This window comes from Aythya ferina (genome assembly GCF_964211825.1).
Source record: "Aythya ferina genome assembly, chromosome: 2".
In the NCBI taxonomy this organism is placed as follows: Eukaryota; Metazoa; Chordata; class Aves; order Anseriformes; family Anatidae; genus Aythya; species Aythya ferina.
Genome location: NC_140297.1, coordinates 94922912 through 94943846, shown reverse-complemented (window position 1 = coordinate 94943846; position 20935 = coordinate 94922912). Strand labels below are relative to the sequence as shown.

General features: G+C 35.0%; 1 long non-coding RNA gene across 1 annotated transcript; it reads left to right on the top strand.

Annotated features, from left to right (window-relative positions):
• The first annotated feature begins 2 nt into the window (after positions 1 to 2).
• LOC311433073 lies at positions 3 to 10660 on the top strand. Its single transcript, XR_014690547.1, has 3 exons — positions 3 to 31; positions 134 to 193; positions 10582 to 10660. It is a non-coding gene; the product is annotated as an uncharacterized lncRNA (long non-coding RNA).
• The last annotated feature ends 10275 nt before the right edge of the window (positions 10661 to 20935 follow it).

The following is a 20935-nucleotide window of genomic DNA, read 5'->3' as shown; positions in this document are numbered from 1 at the left end:
TCCCAGAAGTTTTTTTCTATTTGTTTACAAGGTAAGAAGCATGAGAAAAAACTTCACCTATTCAGTCCAAAAGGCTGAAAAACTCTTAAGCTTCTCACCCAGTTCTAAATTTTATGTGTCTACCCTCTCTTAGGCAAAAAGAAAGCTCTGCTTGAATTTTAAGGATTCTTCACCAGATAACAAAGTCTTCCAGGTACTTGAACATATTTGTGAGCATTATTGTCTGTACAATAATTTATAATCTCGCTATTTTTCTATTCATAAATTAATTTTAATGTATATTTACCTGTCTCTTATTGTTTGGTAGAAGTCAGGAAATTCTATAATGTTTCTTCTAGATATACCTTACACATTTGTGATAAATTTAGATTGTATAGTATGTATTTGATATGGAGGACATAAGATAGGCTCACAAACGAAAATATAGGCGGGGTGGTATATCAGATTTTTGGTTTGAGGCTTTTGTTTTTTTATTTTCTTTTAATGTAACGTAGCCCAAGATTTATCAATCCAGCATAGTTCTTCCTCAATTTGCAGATCAAAAATATATATTTATAACGTGGATGGGGGGAGAAATTCTGCTTCTCTGATAAGCAGAGCAAATTGAAAGGTATATAAAGACTTTTTGAATTATTTTTCTGCATCTTCTCTTTCTTTCAAAATATTTTACCTGATGCAATATGTACTGTGTTTAGAAGACTCGTGTCACACTTAGCATGTGCTTATCTCTCCCAAGGACGGCATTTGAACATTCCTGTTAAACTGTTAGTGATCACTTGCTTTAAATCCTCTAGGATTTGATCATCAATTTCAGTATTCACTTTCAGTAGTGTGTAGAAGCTGCTTCAGGTGTTTAATTTTCTTGCTGGTTTACAACGGGATATTCTAGTCTTGCACATATCTTGTGTGTGCATAGATATGTGCACGTCTGGGTGTCCATGCATCTCAAAGGTTTGTTTTTAGTTTTCTTACTCCTTAGTGATAAAAAGCACCAATATTAATTGATGAAGAAAAAAAATGAAAAACAAACAATAAACAGATGCATTTCTCTTCCCTCCCCTTTTTCCCCCTTTTCCCCTTTTCCTTTTCTAAATCCCATATTCCAAGTTTCAGTTTAGAGTTCACATTTTTCCTCAGTGAAAAGTCACTCTCTTTTTTTTTTTTTTTTTTGACTTTGCTTGCTCATTGATAAAGTTGAATCTTGATTCTAAACAAAAAGAAAAAAAATCTTGCAAGAAACTTCAATAAAAGGAAACAAATTCAGGTTTTCACACGTACTATTTTGGCATGTATTATACAGATGGTTTTGAACATATCCTTACATTCTTCACATGAGCTGATTTAGCGTTTATGTTGAATAGACATCTTTTGGTGTTTCAGATAAATAAAATTGAACTTTTACCAAAGTACTGCATGCAGAGTTTGCATATAGTACAGCAGTTTATACAAACTGGCTTTACAAAGATTGATCTGATAAGAATAAAGGAAGAAAAGACTCAACCTTCATTCCATCTGAGATAGTGGGAAGTGTGGAAAGTTTAATGCTGAACTGTGAAAAGATTCAGTAAGTCACCACAAATCACTTCTACTAAGCCCAAACTGGGTAATTTACACAGCACTTTGTGATCTTCAAACAGTTTGCAGTGTGCAATTATTCATGCCACAACATGGGGCCACGGTGTCCAAGCTGCCTGTTTGTTCTATGGCTGAAGCTAAGGTGTTTGAAAACTGCAAGAGACTACCAAAGGCCCAGAGATCATGGCTAATGTGACACCCCCAGGCCTAATCTTCTTAGAGCACTGGGATAAAATAAGTATCCATTACAAAATCAGCCTTCATCCTGCCCCCTTCTGTGCTCTGCCACTCTGATAGCCAACACGGAGACAATTGCATGATTCTGGGCTTAATCAGGTATTAGGAGCTAATGCAGTACGAGAAGAGGCTAATCTCCATATTTACTCCATCTGTACTTACAGAGCTGACTTGCCTGTCCCTAATAGATCAAAAGGAACTGGGGGGGGGGGGAACAAAAAAAACACAGATTAGAGATGAAGAAAGGGGAGAAAGAGGTCCAAGGAGAGTAAGAGGCAAAATTCTCTGCTTTTCTCAGTTGTATATATATGTATTAAAGCCACATGATCTAATCCCATGGTAATACTTTCCGTTATATTTCTTTGTCTCTCTCCATTCCCCCCCCCGCTCCCTCCTCCCCCCCCCCCCACACACACATCCTCACCCTCTTGTCCCATCTTAAAAATTGAAATTGCCATTGCAGCAAAGGGTTTGTTGATAAGGGTACCATACAGTTTCTAAGGATCAACAATTACAATTACACTGTGTTTGTTTTTAATATGGATTGTTTTATATTTTTATTAGGGCATGTATTTATTACTGACACGCATAGGTCTTGCTTCTGGGTCCATTTTGAAGTCTGATGAAAAACCCATTGCTAGACAAAATTCATTAATTCCAGGTCTTTGTAAGTTCTACATAGACAATGTACTCTTCTGCGACCTTACATTAAAATGTTTGTGACAAAAGAAAAGAATAAAAACCCTGTAAAATTAACTGTTTTCCTTTTAGTCACTCAGAAATAGCTGGTTACTTCCTGTATCTTCCTGTCACCTACAATATCTTAGTATGTCTTTTCAGAAGCTTTTTGTACAAGCAGATACTTACAATTCCAGAAACATGGACAGATGGGTAAGGAAAAGAGAGCAAAGGAAATTCACACTCACCACTGTGGGCAGTCACCTGCTGTTTGTAAATAGTGGCATGTGGCCACCAATAATGACCTTCAAGCTAAGAGAGGCATGTACTAAGCTAGCTCAAATGCTCTGGCCACCTTGGGTTGGTGCTGCCTTAATGATGAAAAGTTGTATGAAGGTGGCATGCATTCCTTAGCAAGTGTGGAAGAAGCCTGTGCTCAAAAGAGAGCTCAAAAAGCTAAGAACATTTCAAAAGGTGCACTGTCCTCCCTTTTGGAAAGCTGACAGACTCACTATTTTTTGACTACTTACAAACCCCAAGTGGTGCCAGAAGAGAGCTGTGTTGCTGCTGATTTTTGGCAATAAAGACCACCTCATTAGACTGGATTAAGTCATGATGCTGAGAAGGATAAAAGGTGAAAAGCAAAAACAGTGAATGGTGAACACAGAAAGCTCAGAGTATCATTTGTATGCTGACGCTATTATTGACTAGAGCCCATGTGGTTCACACTTTTCAATTACCGTCTGCTAGAAAGGTGGCCCATAATTGCAAAGGCTGATGCCAGTGCACCAAATGTCAAGGGAGCCTCCCTAACCCTCATCACCTTTTCTTGATGCTTGACTTGAGGATGTTCAAAGGCAAAAAGCCACAGCCTGCAGATCTCCCCAAGGAAGAAAAAGATGCCATTTAAAAAAAAAAAAAAAAAAAAAAAACAAACAAACTCCAAACTCAACCTCCCTCATTTAAAAACCTAGAGTTAAATTCATTATCTTGTGACCTTATTCTTTACCCTCTCTACTGCTAGGACATCTACCAGCATCAGTGAGAATTATACAGTGAAGAGACAGGGCAGGATTGTTTTTCTTTTTAGTTTGCTGGTGTTGCCTGAATGCTAAACAACACAGGCACAGTATTAGTGTTGGCGGTGATCACCACAGAGATGTTCTTTCACACAATTTTTAAAAGATGTAAAAGGGCAATCTTAGTTTCCCTCTAAACTCCAGTAGTGATTCTCACTGATAGTACAGTGTCACTCTTCCTGAGATGCATCACTTTAGCTAGTATTGTGTGGTTCCTAGAATAGTCCACACAATACTGCCCCTACTTATTTTAAAACCTCAAATGCACTTTATTGTATATCTTTATTTCGTTATGTTTTTTTTTCTTCTTTTTTTTTTTTTGTTTATTTTTAAACTACAACTAAATTAGCTACTGAATAAAAACAATGAATAGAAGCTCAAATATTTGAGCTACTCTCAAAATTCTCAAACTCTCTTTGAAAACTCAGAGCAAATAAAAGAAATCAGACTTTCATCATTAAAAATTTAATAATGAAATTTTATTGATGGGCATCACCTTGCTTAGCTATTTTAAATATTATTTTGATAACTGTTTCTTATTTGTAGATAAATGGGGGAAAGTTGTGTATATGAGAAAATCTACATAACATTTGTAAGATCAACTTTTTATCAAAACTTGCTGTCTCTGTTTTAAATGAGAATAACTTCCCATTGCTTCCAGTTATTTGAAATACAGGTTTATATACATGTTCTTTTTTTCTATTTAAAAACAAACAAACAACTCTTATTGGAATAAATGGGCTAACCCCTTTAATCAATTAGAAGAATATTTAGGAATTTAATATGTTAGTGCTAATATCACTGGCTTTTCAAAAGGTACAATATATTGCCTTTGTAATGGAAGAGCACTAGTCTTCTTCCCTAAAGGCATGCCACATTGGTAATTATCAGGTTGATTCAGCACTCAGTCATAAAGCCAAAGTGTCATTTATTTATTTAAATTCATCAATAAAACTTTACTAGAAGAATAGTTTTGTTGATCTGGAATCTTGTTGAGGTTTCTTAGATCCTGATTTCAAAGACCAAAAACATCAAGTTTATCTTCAGGAGAAACAAGTTAGACTTCATTCAGACCTTACCTGACAAATATTTAAGTAGTTATAACTTTGAAGACTTTTTGAATTGGAATTCACTCTAAATTGCATGAAAATCTCCACTGAGTTTTAGGAACAGCTTGAATTTTTGTATGTTTGTGAACTAGAAATAGTCTGTGATACACTTGATGTATATAATTCATTTTAACACTGTCAGAGAAGGTAGCAGACAAAATTTCCAACCAATCTCTGTGAGATCTTTGCTCTTGTCTCCTTTGCCAGAAGTGGCTATTAAATTAAATTTGGCTTAATTCAAATGAAGACATTTTACCTGTACATTGTATTTGTAACTGTTTTTCAGTTTACAACACCAGCTGTAACATGTACATAAATGCACAAATCATTTTAATCACTTTGAATATTCTATATTTGAAGTATAATTCATTGCAGAATGAGATTGATTGTCAATACTTTTGTTTGTTTGTTTGTTTTTCATTTCTCATAACATAACTGCTCAATGTTTTGGGGAAAGTCAGGGGATTCTAGAATCAAACTACTTGTCTAACTTTCTGTGACTTAAGCTTTTAGTAAGTAATTTCATTTCAAATTTAACATCCACATTTTTAACTCCAAGGAAAAGATCTGATCCTGCAGTTGCCTGTCGTTGTTTCTTTACTGTAACATCTCTGTAAATATGCTAGGAATAGGAAATAATTTTAATTATCTTATTTATTTGTAATTATCACTTACCAATTGATAATTACCAATAAATTGATAATGGTATTAATTAATCAATTAAGCTTTGATGCAATGCCATATCAAATTAACTAAGTTAGTATAATTTCAGAATTCAGGTACTTTTTAATGTTTGCATCATCTGTGATGGTGCTGTGATTTGGGCCACAGATGGTATGGTAAGATTTTTGAGTCAAGTTTCAGAGAAGACAAGTCGTAAGCAAGACAGGTGAAAAATATGTGAGAAATTGATGTACTCCCTTGGATTACATCCAAGTTAAGTATTACATCCATAGTTAAGTATTAAAAATACATACAAGTTAAGTGAACACATATAATAACATGGAACCCAGATGTAAGAGGAAACCTGAGAACTCCTACTCTGTTCTTAAACAATTCAGAACAGTAGACAAATCAACTCCACCTGCTAAGAATTTTTCTTAAGAAACAGATGGGAACCTTTAAAACTTGGTCAAGTGTTCAAAACTGAAAAGGAATGTAAAACTTAAATATTATGGTTTCAGTATATATGTCAAAATCCTATGTTTTTTTGTCTTATTACAATATATGAAGGCTAACCCACCTCAAGTAAACGTATCTCTACCTTAATGTTAGATATTTTTCCTGACAAGAAGGCCAAAGGAATAACTTCTGGGAAATAATGAATGAATCTCCCCCCTTCCCCTCCCCTTCCCCTTGGATATGGAAAAAATCTATAGTCCCATTGAACTGAATACGGAAAAAAAAATCTACAGATTTTCCTGAAAAGAAATAATAGTTTCATGAGATTGTTCTGCAAATGAAAAATGTAATGAAATTTGCACAGTAAGTGTTGTTTAAAATTAACTGGTAAAAGGGATGTTGTTAATTTCCCATTCAGTTTCATAGTAGGAGTCAAAAGATATTTTAAAGGTTTGTTTTCTGTTCAGTTTTTAGTGGTTAAGTCATTAGGCCTTAAAAATGACTAGAGTTCACTCTCCTTTTTCTGAGGTCCCAGTTTAGCACTTGTGAATAATTAAAGATTCTTTTGCTTTGAGATAGCTATACTGATACTACACAGATAGGGAAAGGACAGTTTTCAAAGGAAGGTCACTGACAGTAAAAAGGTTTACTATTGCATGTATTTGCCCCCAATATTTTTCCCTTTTAGTTACTAGCAGCAGTGTCATATTAAATGACTTCCCCCTTTAAACTGTTAAGTGGTGCTAGTTCAGTTTTAGCGGTAAGTCGCCAGCGGGCTCGGGGGAGAAGTGCTATCTCTTATGGCCCTGAAAATTGATATTGAACATGGAAGGAAAAATCTCGCAAGCTGATAGCAATTAGCTAAAAAGGATTTGCGACTCCATGATTCATCACACTAGGGGATCAAAGTCATTTACAGAGAGTGTTTCTACAGTCCCTGCCTGCTGCTCTAAAGATATACCTCTGTTTATCTCTCACTCTGTGGTGTGACATTTCCTTTTTTAAGAGCCCATTTTCTTAGAAACATAGTAGTGGGCTGCTGCAGCACAGGCAGTCTTTGATTCTCCACTGACTGCCTAAATGACACTATGGCTCTAATGGCACAGCTTTCGCAGGAGGTCACAAAGGGAATTGGACTTATTATTTACATAAATGGACTAACAGCACAGGTCTGGTACACTTGCTTGTAAAAATGAGGACAAGGTCTTCTTGCAAGTCAGTTGCAAGGGGTATAAGTCAGCCTTCTGGTTTTGGAGCTTTGTAGAACTTTTATAATTTTTTTCCCCACCAGGAATACTAACTTTCAAAAATAAACATCACTTGATATACATGTTTTTAGAGATATCTTAGAATAGCATCCCTTTTTAAAAAAAAAAAAAATAATAATAATAAAAAAAAAAAATCAAAGGAGTAAAAGAATAAAAGAAAACTAAAGAAACCTATCACCACCACCTCAAAACAAAAACAAACAAACAAAAACATGGAAATTTAAGAGAAAAAATGAATTATACTCCCCTCTACTTCCAAAATGTACTCAAATTTTGAAAACAATCTTATTTGTCAAAATGGAACTTTTATTTTTAATAGTGTTGCATGAAGAAAAAAGGAAAGAAAAAAATGGAAAAACAAAAACAATTTTTTCTGTGTCCAGGCCCAAGGAGTCCCTGTCATCTCAATAGAAGCAATTGAATTTGTTTCTTAGAGCCACAACATGAAATCATGTAAATGGTGTAACTTCTGAATGTATTTGTATCCTGGGGATGGAAACAAAGCTCACTAGTGGAAGATAAAATGGAGTTCATTCCACTGAATGAATAATAATGTATAGTTCTGTTGTTGTTTTTGGTTGTTTGTTTTTGTCAGAATTTTAAAAGTGGGGCCAGATTTTCAGAAGCCTGGTCATAACTGCTGGATTTCTCACTCCTTTGTAGTGAGTACTAAATATGTATAAAAAAGTAACAATGATGTGGTAGTGTTTACTCTTACATAATAACTTCTAATTAATATTAATTACTTTGCTATCCAGCCCCCAAATGAATGAATAAGCCGTACATAATATGACCTGGGAAATGCAGAAGATCCAAAGAATCCTTTCTTAGATTGCTGAACCATTTTTGTTTAATGTAGTTGTCTCTATCTGTGGAAATACTCTTACAAATTGACGGGACTCATATAGAAAGGTGTAAATTTATTAACTTATATCTCTACTTAAACAGTAACCAAAACTAGGTCTATCTCAGTGTTCACTTGAACCATTTGGGTATTTTGGAACTAACTCATATTACATAATATTTTCATGTTAACATGAGTGGGTATATCTTAGTTCCCCTGTATATTTTTGTTTTGTTTGTTTGCCCTCCTCTCTCCCCACCTCCGCCTTTGTTTATTTGTTTGCTTGGTTTTATTGTTCTGTTATCCAGAAGGATCAAGTGTATATAAAAGGTGGAAGAGAAAGTATGTTCTAACGTAGGGTACAAGTGCAAGATCGTTTTGAGTTTGAGATTTTTGTTTGATTTTAACTTTGGATGTCAATATCTGCTCATGTGGTTATTCTTTGTGTAGCCTGACTCTAGTAAGTTTCTGCTTTGACTTCTTTTCCAAGAATCATCTGGCAAATGTTTTCTTACAGCATTTTATATATTAAAACTGATCTGCTTCTTGAGTTCTTAACTCTTGTTACAAGAAATAAATGTTCCTTTGGATTCAATGCTGAAAAATTGCTACTACATCTTACACACTGTAACCTGTAAAACTTTAATGTTTGTGGCATGTATCTTATAGCCCAGTGGATCTGGAAAATAAACAATCAGAACACGGGTTTGTGTGCTTAAGCAGGTCTTGAGGAGAATAAATTCCAAACCCAGGTTTCTTTTAGTATAAAGACAGAAATGGTTCCCTCATCAGTTGGGGAGATGTGGTTCCATAAGAAGTGGCATGTCCAGTCTCAGTCTGTTATCACATATGCTAAAACCAGCAGCATATTCTAGCAAGATGTTGTAGTTGCTCCTCTTTAGAGCAATGGCAGAGTGCTCTTGACAGTGTTCCCCCAGAGTCACCCTACCCTGCAAGTGCCAGATGGTGCTCATATCAAGTGCACAGCTGGCAGTAACCTGCTCTTCCCCAACCTATGTAGATCTCTTTAGAAGAGGGGCAGAGATTTTCCTTAGGGTCCTCAACAGAGGAAAGGAAAAGGATTTCTCTTCCTGGTGGCTAACTCATTTGTTTATCAAAAATTCCTGCAGCAAAAGTGGCAGTGCAAATAGAGTGAATACTATCATTTAAAATCTCTTCATCCTGACAAGCTATAAAGGAGGGAGTAGTGACTTGTGAGAATATTCATCAAGTAGCGTTCATACACAGGCAATAAGTACATATTAAGAGGGTCTGCTGGACATATTATGGAAGAGGTAGTTCAGAAAAAAAAAATGCAGTGGACTCCTGTAGCAAAGATAAATGAGGGTTCAGAAGTAGTTTTGAGAAAACATGTCAAATTTTGAAACAGAAGAATAAGAATTCTAGTAAAGCTCAAAATACTGAGCTGATGTTTTTTCAAGTTGAAAAGTGACTTTGATATTGCAGGGATAACTTTTATTTTATTTTATTTTATTTTAATGGAGGAGGGATAATTCTTGATGTGTAGAAGTAATTAAAAAAAAAAAAGTATTCACATATTTTATTTAATTTAGTATAATCCGGTGTTTCCGAAATTTACCATAAGACCGGACCTACTAGTCTGTAACAGTCTGTTTTACCTGAATTTATGCAATGATCTGCCACTACAATAAGCTAATATTAACTTAAAATAGTTTATTTCTGGTTGATTAATATCTTGAATGTACTGTAATTAAAATAAATAAATAAATAAAATCAGGAAATATTATACACCAGTATTTCAATCTGGGAGAAAAAACTCAATTCTCTTGAACATTATAATTTACAGAATCACAGAATTCTTATTTTTAATTTATCTATATGAGGCAGAAGTATAAAAATGTTGTAGGTGCAAAGCATCATGTACCTATAAAGCTATATCCATCTAAGTCAGCTAAAAATCTGGCCTAGTGAAAGTATATGTAAATGAATATATGAATTCCTGAATGATTTTACATATATAAATTGTTCTTGTCCTGTCCAAAAATAAATAGTCCTAAAATAAACTACATTAATGGATCTGACCAAAGTTCATAAAGTGTTTATAAACATATAATTTTTGGTCTCTGGTCATTTCAAGTGAACAATTAGGAGACCAAAAATTTTCCAAAAAAAATATGCAGAAGAGCAAGTAAGAAAGTGGCCAAACACAGTTAGTGTAAAGGTCTGTCATTACCCCCATAAGCATCTCCAATTTATTTTTTATTTATTATTTATTTATTTATTTATTTTTACTTAGATTGTAGGCATGCAAAGTAAAAATGTATATATTTCCCACTCTGTTTCTGGGCTTTTTGCACATTAGAAATATTACAACTCTGAGACCAGTTTAAAAGCTTGTTGGTACATTATTTGTAGTTGCTTCTTCAATCAAAATTAATTTTTATCTATAAAATACATTCAAAATATTTGCTTTTATTAGTTGTCTCTCCAGCATAAGGAGGTCCTATTTCCTCTAATATTTTCACTTTTGTTCCCATCCTTGTACTAGAGCTTTTCCTTCTCCTGTTGTATCAATAGTGCCAAAATAACTGCTTATGAGACTGCTGTATAAATCAAGAAATAACCAGCTTCTTCACCTAAGCAAACATCTAATTGCATCCTATCTGTTTCTCTTTGGAAATGCACAGGCACATACATGAATCTACTGAGGCAACAGAGATAGGAAACCTATGAAACTATTTTTCATACTTGCTTTCTGCTTATTCTGTAAGTAGTGCAAAGGTTTTTTTCTGCCATCTGTTGTATGAGATTTAGATTAATTTAGTTATATATTTCTTTTCAGGATTGTATTGCAGAACAATGTAAAAGAATGAAAATTAATAAAATTAGTGATGGGAAAATCTAAGGCCCTGTTGAGGAGAAAGTTCCTACATGAAACCTATTCTACCTTTTCCTGATTGACATGTATTTTCACAATACTTTTATTAAGAGATTTTTAAATAATAAAAATTGAGTTCATAAAGTTATAATTCAAGCACACGTGAAAAAAGTCTCTGAGCTTTTGAGAAAAACTGGGTTCTGCATTTTGTGTGTGGCAGGTGTCATTTGTTTAAAAAACTTTCTTGTATTTCCTTCTGGTTAATGTTCCTTTGTCCAGGTAGAGTACATTTCTTGACCAGGTTTTTAAACACACAATCAGTATAAGTCACTTTAGAGCATGTTATTAGAGCTATTTCTTGCCTCTGGCGTATGTCCCAGAAGAAGATGATAAATCATTCGCTTATGTTAGAGAAGGGAAAAAAAAAAAATCAATGTTCAAAACTTCCATGGTCAGCTTTACTCAGGACAACTAAACTCTACAGTGACAAAATACTGATGATGTCATCAATAAAGTAAATTAATGCTGTGAACAACTAAGAATTGTGAACTGCCTTGAAGAATGTTCTAGAATATGAAGAAAGGTTTTGGAAAATTAATTTGCAAACTCCAGCAGTTTTAGGACTATAAGAACAAAGTGAGATTCATCTTTAAAAGCCAGAGCATATGATTAACTTCTTCACAAGCAGCACACTCGTGCAGACGGTGACAGGATCGGATCCTGGGATTTTTTCTTTTCCTGGTGAAGAGTACAGGTACTCCAGCTACTAAAACAGCAATAATTATAAATAGTTATGTGTATGAGTTATGATAATTTGAATTCATAGAGTATTTTATATACCCGGATTTCAGCATGCAAATAACCACTGAGAGTCAGATATTTCTTTAATTACCACAGTAATTACTGTGGTAATACATGCCAGTATCGCATTCACATATTGTGTATAGGGTCTTGAGGAGGAAACATATTCACATGCTAACTGTTAGAATAAGCAATCCTGCATGTAGTTCCCAGGGCAGGAAATTATGCCCTGGGCTGATTTTTTCTAAATATTTCATCTGCCTTGATGCTGATACCAATGTCATCTGGTACAAAAATCAAACAGGACTTGTACCATGAGTTGTCTAAAAATCTTCTGCAGTCCAAGCTGGTCCCAGTGGTGTGCTAAGTTTTAAAGATCCCAAGTCCAGCAGTTTACCAGGAAGGTAGCTGTGGCCAGTGCATAGTACTTCATTGAAGGGATAAAGCTGTGCATTTCAAAATGTTTGCTGTAAAACATCAGCAAAGAAACAGTTCAATTTTGTGTCATTAATTATGTTTTCAGATTCAACATAAAAATGTTTTAATAAAATCCTGTTTTTAATGAAAAATCCAAACAGTAATATCATTACTGAGGAGATACAGACAAGGTATAATAACTCCAAGGTGTTCTTGTTTATTTAAAAGATGAACAGTCATTATCTGACATGCAGCAAGGTACAACTCTGTCCTGATCAAGAGATGAACTACATGACTAAATGTATTTATTTTTTTTAATCTTAAGATTTTGTTATCCCATGAGCACCCAAACCACTAAGCCAAGAAAAATATTCCTAGTAGGTTAATATTATGGAATAGAGCGATTAATCACACATACATTCATTTCATGTAGTAACTGAAAAGCTTTGGATTAGTTACCCTACAGAAAAATACATCAAAATTTAGACGAGCAAGCAGCTGATATGCTAAATGTGAAGCATGAGAAAGTTGATCCTCCAAGCAATTTTTAGCTTGTGAAGAACATGTCTTTGATTCAGGTACAGGGCTGAAAGTACACCAGGAAATGACCAAGGTGAGATCAAAATCTTCCCTGGATGAAGTATAAACACAGGCAGAGATTAGAGGAGGGGGGATGTGATTATTGTAATCTGCTGTTTACATCTGCATAGTTTTTTTTTTTTCTGTTTTTTTTTTTTTTTTTTCAGTGTAGAAGAGGATCATCAGCAGAAGAGGATCGCTGTTACATCCTATCCTAGCATTAATCTGACGGATATTGGGAATCTGAGTAGCCAGAGTAGGTTGCTCTGGCAAAATTCTGAATGCATATGGAAGGAAAGGAGTAAAATATCTAGTACAAATCAGGAAGCTAGGGGGATGGTGTTGATAGAATTGTGTGCCATCGATCTAATTGTTGGGCACTGAGATTTTCAGGTAAAATATAATGATGCTCTTAGTGTTCAAAACATTTTACTCCTGAATTAATTTCATTCAGTTCTTTCAAGATGTAATTAAGCAAGGAGTGAAAGAGAGAACTTGCCTTGAACCCAGTTGTTGTACTCTATCCTAGTGTGATACAGAATTACATGTGAAACAAACATATATAAATGAATTACTAAATCCAGTTTCTAGAATTTAATTGTTGTCCTACCTAAAAGTTAGGTGTATCCCCACAGTAATTGTCACATTTTAGATACTGAAACATTGCTTTCCAAAGATTTCCAGAGATAACTTTGAAAAGTTGTGTTCTTTCCTTGTTTATTCCTCTGAATTTCTCATGGAACTTCATGATGATATTTTGGAGGGAGGAAGTTGAGAAATGGAGCAATGGTGGGAAGATAAAATGTAATTTTGCAAATTTGGGATGAATCAGAATTGATGTCTGTAAAATCTGACTTTTACCTGTATACAGATAAACGTGTGCACAGTAAAGCTTCTTGTTGGAAAATACTTAACCCTATCGTCTCCCCCCCCCCCCCCCTTTTTTTTTTTTAATTTTATCTAGGCTCTGTATTTCTATTTGAATTGCTGTATATATGGTTGCATATATTTCCATACAATCTTGGCCTATATTGCACCCAGGCATGGGGATTCTGGATGTATGACAGCCCTATCAAAAATATTCATTCTGTTGAACAAAGATCTGGAAAACCTGCACCAGTATATAAACATCGCAGGCAGCATTTTGGGGATGGAAAAAAAATAAAATAAATGAGGCTGAACCCTATTCAAGTAGCTGTCCCTAATCTCTCCTATGAGAATGTGGATTCTTGACTCCCCCTCAGAAGTAGTCTCAATCCCTAGGTATTCCAAAAAATCTCAGACCACAGCCCAAGGAAAAAGACACAAACCTCCAAGGTAGATGAGGTAGTATTGCTAATGCTGAAAGTATTGGGGAAACATCAAAGATTTCATCTGCAGGGGTCAGATTACATGTTCAGGCTAAAAAAAATCTCAAATTTTGTGGGAATCGGGAGTAAGATTCTTCTGTTTTCGAGGCTCTATGCTTTTTTTTTTTTTTTTTTCCCCTCTCAGGATGCTGAGGAGTTCTAGGTGTAATATTCTTCCTCCTGGACCTCTGGTGACCTGCCACTGGGATGGATTCTCAGTGATGTCAACATTTAACTGCACCAAAACAGACAAGAAAAAAACAGGGACCTGCCAAATATGCTCTGAAAGGCAGGGAGGCCTAGCACTTGAAAGGCAGGAGCTATTTCTGTGAAGGAACTTCGCTGTGTGTTCTGTAGAGAGCCTTCCCACCTTAATTTTTCTTGGTAACCTTCACTTTCCACCACTGGCATTAGGCCTTTCTAATTATCCAATCTGTGAACAAACACATTAATCCTGGGCATGGAGATGACGTAAGTAAAAGAAATGAGGTGAGGAGGAAAAGATGTAGGGTGATTATAAGTATGATTAAAACTTGGTTAATTTGGGGCTTCTTTTTCTTTACCTTTATAATCTATATTATGTTATTTTTGAAAGAAAGATATACTACAAAATGGGAACAAGTTCTAGTGTGGCTTCCCTAATTAAATATTATGAACCAAACTTCACTGAGAAATGTGTGTTTTCAACATAGTATTGCAGACATCATTTGATGATTGTAGAAATCTATGCAGTTTTATTTTATTAGCTATTATAACATATATATATATATAATATAAAGTATTTTATTAGCTATTTGAATCCTAACGTGCAGTTACTGAGAAGTACCTGAACAGTGAGTAGTTAAATTTAGGTGAATAATTATATATTGACAAAAGAGTCACTATTCTCTAACTGAATTAAAAAATAAATAAAATCTACTTTTAGGTTCTATATTTGAGAGATTACTTCCACTTCCCCCACAACTAAGTAAAAGACGTAATGCCTTTTTTGTTTCTCTCTCTCTCTCTCTTTGTAATTTCATGAATTGAAAAGGTATCAAGTTTCTTTTTTTATTGGTTCTTTGACCAATAGTTAATTTGTCTGAAGACTGTACATCAGTTACTGTCTTTAGTGAATAAGTACAAGAAAATCTAGGCTTTATCTAAATTACAAATTATACCTGAATACTTAAGAGAATGTCTATCACACTTTAGTATCCTATATGAAGTTATGGCTAAGCTATCTATGCATGTTCTTTTGGTTTGTGACCTGATTACTGTTTTGTGGAAAAGAATTAAAATAAACAAGTTATAATACTTAGTCTTTTCTGCAGAGCAAACCCAAAATCCTAATAAAGTTTTGTTAACACTATTATAGTAATTTACCTTTCTGTTACGAAGAAAGTGTGTAACTGTGTCTCCAAGACTAAAATAATGAAGTATATTCTCTTGGGGATGTGGATTTTTGTCAACATCTGTTTGATAGGCAATTGCAAAATGAAAGCAACTGAACTTTCTTCTTGTATGGACTGTAAGGCATGCTACAACTCATATCTTTAGTGTTGTTAATGGCATAGGAGAAGATGTGGGTTATTTCAAAACTAGTTAATTGAAATAATTAGTTAACATGAAGGCTTACCAGGTGGTAAGCCCTGAAGCATACAGTAGTAGATAGCGTAGCTTGAAACTGTTGAGAGGAATAGAAAGCGATTGGAAGCCTACTTTATTGAGAATGATGTATGAGATCATATAATAATATCCCTGATAGATAGTAATAATATTGATAGACGATTTTATCTTTTTGCAAAGAATGTGTAATAATCAACAAAGTGGGGACCAGGCCACCAGGAATAGGAATCGTCCTGTTCTGTTCCTGTGTTGTGTGTCATTACACGGCTTCTGCAGCCAGACTTCCAGTAAATCTAGTGCAACTTTTATGGAGTAATGATGGATCTGTATAAACCGGACCAATGGTGAATATTTGTCTTGCCCAGGCTGCTTTGCCTTTCTATAAGTGGTGTGATTTGCTTAATGTTTGAGTAACAGGGGAGAAGGGAGGAGGAACTACTTTGGTGCTAATGTTCTCCAAAACACATTGCAAGCAGAAAAATGTCCTGAATTCCAATAATTTTAATTTCATAGATCCATAGTTGAGCTACTTAAGACTATCAGAACATGCCCTGGCAAAACCTTTGTATTTTTCTACTATACACTAAGCATAAATTCAGTGGTAGATGACAGATTACTTCATATACCATGCAAGCAAGCCCAGACAATAGCTTTAGCCATGACTGATTACCTTGCTGTAACCCACTTTATGTTAAATGTATTCTTGCTGTTCAATTCCACAACTGTAATTTTGTTCTTCTGCACTGCTCAGCCCTCTGTGGACTAACCAGGTTCCTTCAGTAATGATTTCTTTTCTATTGTATTGTTTTCTGCATAATCAAGTTGGTAGGTAGGGGTTTAGGTGACACAGCCATCTGTCAAGTTCATTTGCTCTGAAAATGCAAGAAATAATGGCCTCTACAACTTGGGGCTATCTGTTATAAAAGAGGAATATCAGCTTTTACCCTGCACCATCTTCTCATCTCTTCAAATTATCATTTTTTTCTACTTTCTATATAAAATACATAAGGTTCTCTTGACATGACTGATTGGTGAAAAAGAAAGCTATCGCATGTCCACCTTGTATTGCAATTTATGCAAGCAATCCAATTAAGGAGAAGTAGCTAACGTTCAGACTAATATGCTTGTTGTGAAACTAAAGGGACTGCTACAGACTGCTCCACTCAACTATTGTCATTGCTGGTTCTCTGACATACTAACTGCTTCCTCCTTGAAGTTTGCATAATGTATAAATGTAAGGGAGTTTGCATGCCACAAAGGAAAAGGAAAACAGTTATTCATTTTCCCTCCTCTAAAATAAAATGCTCATAATAATTCTCATAAGGAGCCTTTATCAAATTGTATCTGTTTACTGAAATGACATGCACTTGGTGGGAAAAAACATATAAAGCTGCCTGTGGGTGCTCAACCTTTTTCAAACATAGCTCAAACTGGCTGGAATAATTCAGGAATGATCCCACTTTTCTGTGTGTCTGTGTGTGGAGAAAAAAGAGTTGTTTATAGAGCAGAATAACCTGTACCCAACTTGATGCCAGAAAGAGCTGGAAAAATTCTGGTTGCTCCAGTGACAATCTAGTTCAGGCTTACATGACAGTCTGGTTCAGGCATCTTTACATTAAACTGATGTTTACATTAATCACTGTTCTCATCTAATAGATTTGTACTCAGCCAACTTTTAAGCTATCTATAAACATGCACTTCCTGCTGGATCTCCTTGCCTAAGTTATTAAAGGAAATTTAGAGAGAGTAAAAGACCTGGGTTTAAAAAGGTACAAACTAGATCAGGGCTGAAACTGGCACAGAAAAAACTATCATCAAAAGGTAAAGTACTGCAGGGAAAATTACAATGGCTGCAGAACAAACATAATTTACATATGCAGTAAATTAGAGGGAGTATGCACTCACAGTAAAGTGACTGTCAGATTAAATCGTTGCCACAAAAGCAGCAGGAACAGCTATTTGAAGGAGCAATAAGTGAAACATGAAGCATAATTCTGGATTAGTTACTTGGGAATTAGTTGTTTAGGAGTGTTTTTTTAGGCACTTGTAGTATATAGTTTTACTGTGCAGAAAACATAATCACTTCCTTGACTGTGACCACAAAACCCAGCCTGGCTGTTCAGGCTATTTATACATTCATGGGCAAAACTATACACCTAGTCTCAGACTTTTACTTTCCAGAGTGTTAGGTGAGCAATGCTGAAAACCACAGATGTGTGCTTTTTCTTTTTATATGAAATAACTTCAAAGCCTCTTCTCCTTGTTATATGTAGAATTTAATTTAGTCATACATATAAAAATTTGGAATACACCATGAGACTGATCAAGCAAACTGAAGAACCAGCATTTGGAATTTCATGACTTAAAACTTATTTATTTTGCCATAAATACTTTATGTGGATTTTGGTGCATCATTATTTTCTCAATATTGGCTAAAGTAAACTATTGAGATAGTTAAATTATATATTTATTTTTATTTTAAAATATTTATTTTTATTTATTTATTAATACTTATTTTTAAAAATTATTTTAAATATTAATAATTAATATTATATAAATATTAATAAATATTATTTTTATTTATTAGTTTTTACTGTGATAGGTACCCCAAAACTGAGGAGCAGAAATTCACAAAATGTAAGACACCTTAAAGGTCCAGGGTATCTGAGAAAGTACTAAGATCCTTCCTGGGAAACCAGCACTTTTGAATATGAGTATTCACTTATTCGTTATGAAAGTATTGGCTGCACAGTTTACATTTAAGTGTAAAATATATACTTATATATATATATATTTACTAATAGCATATTTTCCATGGTATAATTATCATGCAGCATTTTGATGTCCCATTCAAATTTTTTAAATGAATGGAAGTAGCCCAAAGAAAAACAGTGCTGAACAAGTTTGACCACGTGAAATATACGCTCTGAAATAATGAAACTTATCTAGACCCCAACCCAGTGTTGTAAGCAAAGGAAAATGTTATTTCTTCATAACATAAAAGGATGTCTAGGGCCTATGATCTAGTTAAGTGAGAAATAGATGTTTTGTTTAGGAGGCAAAAAAATGTATGTTTCTATAATGAAAACATGTTCTCAATTATTCTCTCTTAAAAAATGGTTGAAATATTTTGCTTCAGTCTCATCTGTATAATATGATATGACCTGAAATAAAGCTAATGAAATTAAAATAACTTTAAAATGGTAAACTTCCTTTCAAAATAACATTTCAAAATCTTTTTTTTTTTTTTTTTTTTTTTCTAATACAGGATGTCATGAAGAAAAATATTTCCATCAAACATAATCTTTTGATGAATTTGTAAATAAAAGTTATAGAATTTGTTTTTCATAGTTTTAAATTTTCATTGAAATCTCAAAAGGGAAAAGTTCTTCATGTATTATTTCCCCCCCCTTTTTTTTTTTTTTTTCTAAATATGTTTTGTGGGAAAGAATAATTTTTTCTTTGTGTAAATGTAATTTCTAGTAATACTATCCTGTGATTTTCTACATGGGATCCACCCTCAACAAGAAATTTTGTCAGTAGATGTGTGGATTTATGTATAAATTTTAACATCTTAAGAGTGATTTGTCTGCTTTTTCTAAATTAGAGTTTAAATTTGTTGGTAGATACTGAATGTAATTTAACATGCCATTCTGCAGAGGGCATGTTACTGAGTCACTGAGTTGACGACATATTGCTTCTGTGAAAGATAGCAGCTCCTGGCTCTACAGAGTTCAAAATAAAAGGAGAAACAGGAGATAGATCTGCTGCCTTTCTCAGGATGCCATGGCTTCCAACCCTGTTGTGTTCAGGAAAATATTTATCTATATGAGTTTTCTGGCCTTGGTTGTGGATATAGCACCTCAGCTGCAGTTTGCTGGCACAGTGATATGGAAAGACAGACTGAGCGATGAGATGCTGGAGAGCAGCCCCGCAGAGAGGGATCTGTGGGTTGTGGTTGACAGTAAGTTGAATATGAGCCAGCAGTGTGCCCTGGCAGCCAGGAGGGCCAACCGTATCCTGGTGTGCATCAAGCACATCATTGCTAGTCCGTCAAGAGAACTGATTGTCCTGCTCTACTCTGAACTGGTGCAGCCTCACCTCGAGTACTGTGTGCAGTTCTGGGCACCACAATACAAAAAGGATGTACAACTGTTGGAGAGTGTTCAGAGGAGGGTAATGAAGATAGTGAAAGGCCTAGAGGGGAAGATATATGAGGAGTGGCTCAGGTCACTTGGTTTGTTCAGCCTGGAGAAGAGGAGGCTGAGGGGAGACTTCATTGCAGTCTACAACTTCCTTGCAAGGTGGAGTGGAGAGGCAGGTGCTGACCTATTCTCCATAATCACCAGTGGTAGGACCCATGGGAACAGTGTCAAGCTGAGGCAGGGGCGTTTAGGCTTGACATAGGAAGAGGTTCTTCACTGAGAGGGTGGTTGCACACTGGAACAGGCTTCCCAGGGAAGTAGTCACTGCACCAAGCCTGTCTGAATTTAAGAAGCGAAAGGACTGTGCACTTAGTCACATGGTCTAAAATTTTGGGTAAACCTGTACGGTGCCAGGAGTTAGACTCGATGATTCTCATGAGTCCCTTCCAACTCGGGATATTCTATGATTGTATGAATCGCAGAATTTCCATGTTTGATACTGGAAGACTTACCTTACACAGCAATGTTGTAGAGTCTCTAAGAACTGTAAAATTGAGTGGTTGAATGTCACTTGTCTCCCACTGCAGGCATACTGCAGTATTTCGAAAAACAAAAATACAATTTGTAACGAACTGTGATCAGTCAACATAAGTGTGAACTGACAACTGCGAGCAACCTGCTGGCTTCCCTTACAATAATTTCACTGCTGAGTCAACCACTACTGCCCTTAACTCTGTTCTTCTGTGATGAAGACTGGGTATAGAAAGACAACACTCTCAGTGGAATTGGTATTTAGGAAATAATTTCACAGGGATCAGAAGGCTGGAGGTTTAAGCAACAGGTCTCTAGAAAAACAATAAACACATATATTTGTGATGTCAGTAAGTGTGCAATTTGGAGGTAAATAAAAGAGACTTCTCTGGCAAGAGAAATGTGTGGGTTTCTAGACCAGCCAGTCTAGGTTAAAGATGCAAAAGCTGACAAAGAAATGGGGACTAGGAAAAAAGTCACTGAACCCATTTTGAGTAATGGTTGTAAGTTTTCACTGAGTCTTTCTATGAAAATACAGTTTATGCAGGATAAGCATGGTGAAAAATAATAAGAACACAAATTCAACAGCATGAAAATAAATAAAGCATTAGTGTGTTACAGAGTTTTCACTGACTTCATTGCCATCTCTGCATATATGTACGTTACAATTTGGCTTCTGTATGTAAAACTAAATAGGTCTCAAACATATATAGTAACTTTAATATAAATTTCC